Source organism: Jatropha curcas, chromosome 1 (assembly GCF_041381405.1).
Source record: "Jatropha curcas cultivar XTBG-Jc1 chromosome 1, XTBG_Jcur_1.0, whole genome shotgun sequence".
NCBI lineage: Eukaryota > Viridiplantae > Streptophyta > Magnoliopsida > Malpighiales > Euphorbiaceae > Jatropha > Jatropha curcas.
In genome coordinates this window covers 22040661-22048432 of record NC_143151.1, presented here as the reverse complement: position 1 = coordinate 22048432, position 7772 = coordinate 22040661, and positions in this window count along the sequence as shown.

Here is a 7772-nt window from a genome sequence, read left to right as displayed (position 1 = left end):
AAAAGAGTGGCTGGAATTTCCTAACTAGACCGGAGTCACGAGTCAATCGATTGCTAAAGGATATTTTTTTTCTAGAGACTGACTTTTTACATGCACAACTAGGTGAGAACCCAAGTTATATATGGCGATCTTTGATGGCGGGACAACCACTATTAAATGATGGGTGCTTTAGGAGAATAGGGGATGTTGAAGATACTTTGGTTTATGATACCCTCTGGGTTTTGGACTCGAATTATCCATGTATCTGATCTCCAAATAATACAGGAATAGAAGATATTCATGTCGCCAATTTAATTCTTGATAACTCAAGAAGATGGGATACAGATTCTTTGATGCAGCTTTTTAGTAGTCAAGAAGTACAACTAATCCAGCAAATCCCTCTGAGTTTTTGACCAGCTCGTGATAGATGGTGTTGGCGCTCTGACCTTAAAGGAAAGTATAGTGTGTGCAGTGGGTATAAAATTCTCCATGATCGAAATCAGTTACCGCCACGGCTTAATTCGAGAATATGGAGTTAGGTATGGGGACTTAACATACCGCCAAAGATCAAGAATTTCTTATGGCGGTCTCTCCTTGAAGTGTTACCAGTTTATACTGTATTGAGAGCTCGCCACATGGATACCCCCTTATTTTTCTCGACCTGCACGTAGGATGTTGAATCTTTGGTACACAGTCTAGTTATATGCCCCTTTGCTCGAGATTTTTGTATGACATCGTCGGTTAGTTGGTGGACCTCTGTTAATAGTGTGGTGGACTGGTTTGCAATTATCATGGAACGCTGCAGCACAAACCAAATAGAGGAAGCCTGTATTATTATATGGGAGCTGTGGAATGCAAGAAATAAATTGGTTAGGGAATAACAAACTACTGAGGTGTTTGCACTAGTTCGATCTTTCCCGTTATTATTAGTGTTATAAATCATTAATCAATCTTGGAGTTTATCACTGCACTGATATCCAATAAGTGGTATCAGAGCCTAGTTGTGGTGGTAGTTGTTGTAGCCGTGGTATTTTGTGGTGTTCATTTACAAGTGTAGGGTATTGTTACTCTACTGGAATTAACAGTCGGGGACTGTTGTTGAAGCAATAAGATTCACAAGCAAGGATTGTGATCGTGATTGGTCAAGGATCGTCGTGCATTGGTAAGTGTCAGGAACACCAATACCTTATGGTGGATTTTTCTAGAGTTGCTAATAGCATTGAGAAGCTAAATAGCAACAATTACGGGAACTGGAGTACCCGTATGAGATATTATCTTATAGGTCAAGACTTATGGGATATCGTCGGAGAAGATAATACTACACCACCAGTTGGGGATGCGAAAGCTCTAAAAGAGTGGGAGACAAAATGCGGGAAGGCGATGTATGTGCTGACGGTTGTAGTAGAAGATGAGCAGATGCAACGAATCAAGTTGGCTGAAACACCAAAGGAAGCGTGGACATCCTCCAGTTTGCTTTCGCCAAGAAGAATGAAGCAAAACTGCAACGGCTTGAAAATGAATTGTTCTCAATCTCGCAACATAACCTCACTGTAAGTCAATACTTTTCTAAAGTAAAATATTTATGTGAGGAGATTTCAAAATTAGATCCAGACAACGAGATCAACGAGACAAGGATGAGGAGGATCATCATCCATGGTCTAAGACCTAAATTTAAGGGTCTTGTGACTGCTACTCGTGGTTGGGCTACACAACCAACCTTAGACGAGTTAGAGAATATCTTGTCTAATAAAGAGACTTTGGACGAAAAAAATGTCTAAAGTAGCTTTGAAGGATGATGAGAAAGCTCTCTTTTCTAAAAAGAGGGGATTTTGAAATGTTGCGAGAGTAGATGGTGGAAAAGAAAGGAGTAATCAACAAGGATGCAAAAAGCAAAAGTGGAGACCATCACAGCAAGGGGGAGCAAGGCCAGGACATAGGAAAGATGACTGGCGAGAAAGTGATCATTGCTATAAATGCAACAAAAGAGGACATTTTTCCCGAGAATGTCGAAGTAGACGAGTAGAAGGAAACACAGCATCAATCCAGAACGAGCAACAAAATGAAGAGGAATGGGATATTCACAATTCCTTTGTTCAGGAGGAAGAATATTTGCCACAAAAGCCAGTAGAGATGTTGATGAAAGGACCCAAGTAGGAGTCTTCTTTAATATCTGTAAGTGATAGAATCAACTATGGTGATGATTGGTAGTTGATTCTAGAAGTTCTAATCACATGGCAGGAAACAAGGAGAAATTATCGGATGTATCCGATTATGATGGAGGTCGTGTTTTAGTCACAGCAAATAACAGGAGATTGCCAATAGCTCACATTGGAAAGGCAACCATTGTTTCTCCCTCCAGTAAGTAGAAAATGGAGTTACAGATGGTTTACCATGTGCCAAGGATGAAGAAAAACTTGCTCTCTGTATCATAAATAGCAAGTGCAGGTAATTATGTGGTGTTCGGTCCTGATAATGTGAAGGTTTTATCGTAACCTTAAATTAATCGGAGATCCAGTCATGGAAGGACGGCGAGTAGAATCAATCTACGTCATGTCAGCACAAGAAGCCTATGTTGACAGAACAAGGAAGAGTGAGACAACTGACTTGTGGCACGCTTGTCTGGGACATGTTAGTTATCACAAGCTTAAGGTGATAATGAAGAAGTCCATGCTTAAAGGTCTTCCTCAGTTGGAATGCCAAGAAGACACTATATGTGCTGGATGCCAGTATGGAAAAGCTCACCAACTTCCCTTTGAAGAGTCAAAACACAGAGCCAAGGTGCCATTGGAATTAATACATTCAGATGTTCTTGGACGGATCAAGCACCCTACAAACATTAATATGAGGTACATGATTACTTTCATCGATGACTACTTGAGATATGTTTGGGCAGATTTCATGGTAGAGAAGTCGAAAGTTTTTGAAAAATTCAAAGCTTTCAAGAACAAAGTTGAAAAAGAAGTCGAAAATAAAATTAGATGCCCTCGCACCGACAATGGTGGAGAGTACTCGTTTGATGAATTCGCTAAATATTGCCAAGAGTAAGGCATACGAAGGCAATTCACATGTCCAAGAATACCGCAGCAAAATGGAGTTGCTGAGAGAAAGAATCGACACCTAGTGGAGATTTGCAGGAGTTTGCTCCATGCGAAGAATGTGCCAGCTAGATTTTGGGCAGAGTGCATGAAGACAGTTGTGTATGTCACCAATAGACTACCTCAAGCAAGACTGGAGTTTGCATCCCCATTCCAGAAACTATGGAACATTAAACCAATTGTAAGTCATTTTCGCATTTTTGGATGCGTGTGTTATGTCTTCATTCCGAATGAACTTTGAAGCAAGTTTGACAAAAAGGCACTTCGCTGCATATGCGTTGGTTATGATGAGCAAAGAAAAGGCTAGAGATATTGTGATCCTATAACTAAAAAGTGCCATATTTCACGAAATGTGGTCTTTGATGAGACATCATCTTGGTGGCCATCTTAAGCAATCCTGCTACCAGACTCAAAAGAAATTCAAGAAAAAGTTGAAAAGAAGATAGGAGAGGGAGAGTTCATCCCAGAGAAAGGTCAAACAAAGCCATCCATAGTTCAAGAGAAATCGAAGAACCCACGGAAGATAGGTGCATACGAACAACAGCAGCCAAGGCAGAAGAACAAGATCTAGATTATCCTCTACTTCGGCCATCGGGTCGAGAAAGAAGGCCTAATCCAAAATATGCAAATGCTGCTATAGCAGAGATAAAGGAGCCAACAACTTATGAAGAAGCATTAAAGAAGATGGAGTGGACTACTGCGATGGAAGAAGAAATTGCTGCTCTGGAGCAAAATCAAACATGGGAATTAGTGCCCAAACCAAGAGATGTGAAACCCATCTCTTGCAAATGGGTCTTGTTGACGCGTGTCTTTTGGCCCCCACCTAACCCAATGAGGATACAAGGATGCAGAATGAAGGATTATGGCTGTCTAGAATCTTTTTAATCCAAAGATTTAAATTAGACCAATTTAAATGTGTCTGGATTACACTAGAGTTGCATCACGCAGCTGTAAGGTGCGTGACGGCACTTAAGTTGCGTCACGCAACTCCAATCTAGATGACGTCACCATGAATGCCGACATAACGGTTTTTCATTCTGTTTGAGTGCGTGGCAACGGTCCAGAAAGTGAGCTGCGTCACGCAGCTATCGGGTCCGTCACGCAGCCATCAGTTGCGTGACGTAGCTGTGCCCTGTTGCCTTACTGCTATAAATACATCATTTTATCTCTTATTCGGGACAAAATTTTAGGGCGTAAAAAAAAAAAAAATACACTAGCGGCTAAGCTTTTCTTTAGAGACTCTTCTGAGTTCCTTTGAAGAAAAATAGCCTTTAGATATTGATTAGGTTAAAAACGAAAATAAAAAAAAAGAGAGAGAAAGAAAAAGCAAAGAGAAAAAGTTTGAACGTTTGAATCCTTATGGACAGAGCTTCTGGAGCTATCAAACCTCATTCCTTAAGACATTTAAATCGTTTACAATCCTCAGTCTGAGGGTTAGGTAACTCTTTTAAACCTTTCTTTGTCTTTTTATTTAGTTTTGCTTATTTTTGCTATTATTTAGTAGTTTAATCTTAGTTAAACGGTGGTCTGTTCACTCTGTGTTATTTTTGGATAATATTAAAACATGTTTAAATAAAAGGATGATTTAAATAAGTTGTTTAAAAAATGAGCTCGAACCAGAGCAGCTGCGTTACGCAGCCAGTAGTTCCGTAACGGATCTGGCAGTTGCGTGATGGAGCTGTTCAAGTCCAAAATTTCGATTCTTTACCCAGAATAGTTGCGTCACGCAGCTATCAGTTCCGCAACGGAACTGGAGGTTGCGTGACGGAACTGTTCATGTTCACGATTTTATTGTATTTTTAATATTTTATTTTTTATTATGGATTTAAAACGTATGGCTGATAAATGTGGAATTTTGAGAACAGTTAGGTCACGCGAGTATTAGTTCCGTCACGCAACTGTTCTTCCAAGAATAGCTGCATGACGCAACTATGCTAGGGTTCCAGAAACAATTTTTGTTTCTTTTCAAAAATTAACGATTTTTAATAAAAAAGGTTTAATTTTTCCAATAAATCCAAAGACAACCAATTGTGAGCAGATTGTAGTTTAATTAAGTTTATAACATTAAAATATAGTCATGCGAGATCTTTGGGTTTTTGGGTTTGATGTTTTCAGGGTAGAATGTATCTTTTAGGTTCGGTTTTATGGCCCGCCTTTAACCATAAGGCAAGAGCGGGTCTTTTATTTATTTGGATCATTTATTTTTGCTTATTCACTTTGGTTTGGATGATGTGGATGATTTGGATGATCTGGATGATTATGGATGCAGTAATATAATTTGATTGGGACGATTAATTGATTTTCCACATACGAACTCGGTTCGATTTATTCGGGTTGGGTCTAAATAAATAATTTGGCTTTTCTAACTAAAATGAATTAGAAATTGTAAGGTTAAAAGAGGCCTGTTTTCCGGGCGTCGGCTTCCAATAGGCCGGCGTACCCAATTCCCTTACCTAGAATCGCACTTGGTGCGCCTGACCAGTTTTCGAAATAATTTGGCCTTAAAAAGAATCGGGTTTAATATGGAGTCATTTTTATTAAATCAAATTGGAAACGGTCCCATTGCCGAAAAAATGGGTGGCGGCTCAAAATGTTTTATAAGATCGATTTATCGGCATCCAATCCAAAATATTTTGTCACCATAGTTCAAAAATAAATCACGTTTCCCACCAAAAATAAAAAGGGGACGTTCTTCGCGTCGCTCGGGGGCGATCGATGAAAACAGATTGGCGACTCTGCTTGGGATAAGCAACCACTAATCCCCGGTCGACAACAGATAATGTCAGAAATGTTTGAGTACAAAGTAAATTATTGCTATGTTATTCATACCGAATTTCGGGTCCAGTCGTCGAAAATGAGATCTTATTTCCATACCGATTATTGGCACGTTAGATTTGCATACTTCATCCTATGTGCTTTTTTCCATGCATACATGCAGAACCCCTTGAACTCAGGTCCTTTTTCAGTCAGAATTGATCTGTCTTGGGAAATCACTTCGAGAGCTTGGCGCCGACGTCCTGGTTAATGTTTGGTCAGAGTGTCCCCAATCCCCGAGCCTGCTCCGGTTAGTCCCGTGGTTAGTCCAAGCTCGCCTGTTATAGTTGCTGATTCAGATCTGGGTGAAATGGCTGACGGTGATGTGAATGGTACTAGTTTTTCCTCCACCCAGCTAAGGGCTATCACTGAGATAATAGCTGCTGCCCTTGCTCAAGAAAGGGCCCAGAATCAGGTTTCTCCTGCTTCAAGTAATCAGCCTGTAGTAGAGGAAAGAGAGACTCCAGAACCCACCTCGGGTCATCAAGCATCTGCTGGTAATGCTGGTCCAGTTGAGAACGACCTAAGTAAGCAGTTTGCAGAACTGAAAGATAAGTTTGAGAAAATGTCTGTTGCAAAAGAGAAAGATCCAATTACCAATTTCCATGTGGCGGAATATGTTCTGAAGCCTACAAGTTTTGCTTCCTTCAAGACCTTCAAGCATACCTTATTTGAAGGAGACAATGATCCAAGGTCCCATTTGTCCGAGTTCATTCGCGTTGCTCAAATGAATCGGTACGACGAGGAGGATGTGTTATGAGCATTTCCTCAAACACTGCACAAAAGCTACCGAAGATGGTATGACGGCTTGGATATGGAGACGCAGAGAGATTGGGTTAAACTTCAGACCGCTTTCCTCAAGCACTTCAAAACAGACGAGAGTGATGAGTTCGGCCTTCGAGATTTGGAGAGCTTAAGGCAAGAGAAGGATGAAAGCTTCTCTGATTATTACAGAAGATGGAGGACAAAGCTGTTTATGGTCCAGACAAGGCCAAAGGACCAAGAGCTGATCAGGATTTTCAGTCGAAACTTACTGCCTTACTTCAAGGAGAGGATGCTGGCCCAACCTCTCACAGATTTTTCTCTGGTGCAAAGGGCTGGACTGAATATTGAAGAGCTGTATAAAGAGGAAAAGAAGAAAAGCCGGGGATTTGGTAACTACCGGTCTTCTTACAATGATCAAGGTAGAAATGCTGGAAATGTTGCTACGAACCAGTCGGGGAGTAGCAATAAAGTCGACCTGTCAACGAGAAAGTGAGAAGGGAATTTACTGATCTGGTTAGGCCGTTAAGCACGGTTATGAGGTCCTGTGTCAAGAATGGCCTATTTTTGAAGTTACCAGTTAATCCATCTAAGCCTGTTCGGGGTAGGTTTTTGGATCGGGACTACGAGTATCACCAGTGTAAAGGTCATTCCACTGATGATTGCTTCAAGCTTAGGCATGACATATAGAACTTAATAGACAGCGGGAAGATCACCAAGCCTTTTGAGCGCAATAAGCCGAGCACAAGGAATAATCCCTTACCACAATACCAGTATAATTATCTGCCTAATAAGCGTCCAACAGATGGATCAATTAATGCAGTTGGGAGTGGGCTGCCTGAAGAATTGGTATTGGCAGAGGCCGAGTGGGAAGAGAAGATGTGTGCCATGTTGAACATCTGGGATGATTGTAACAGTGAGGAGGAAGCGGAACAGAAACCGGTAAAGGTTGAAATAGAAAGGGGCATTACAGTCAAGGTTGGCGAAGTACCAGAAAGCGAAGATGAGCAGGATGAGCTTGCAATCCAAAACAGTCTGGCTGATCAAGCAGACCAATGGTACTATAGTAGTGACGAGGATGTGAATGAAGTGGGCATTCAGAGTTTGACCTGCAGCGGTCGA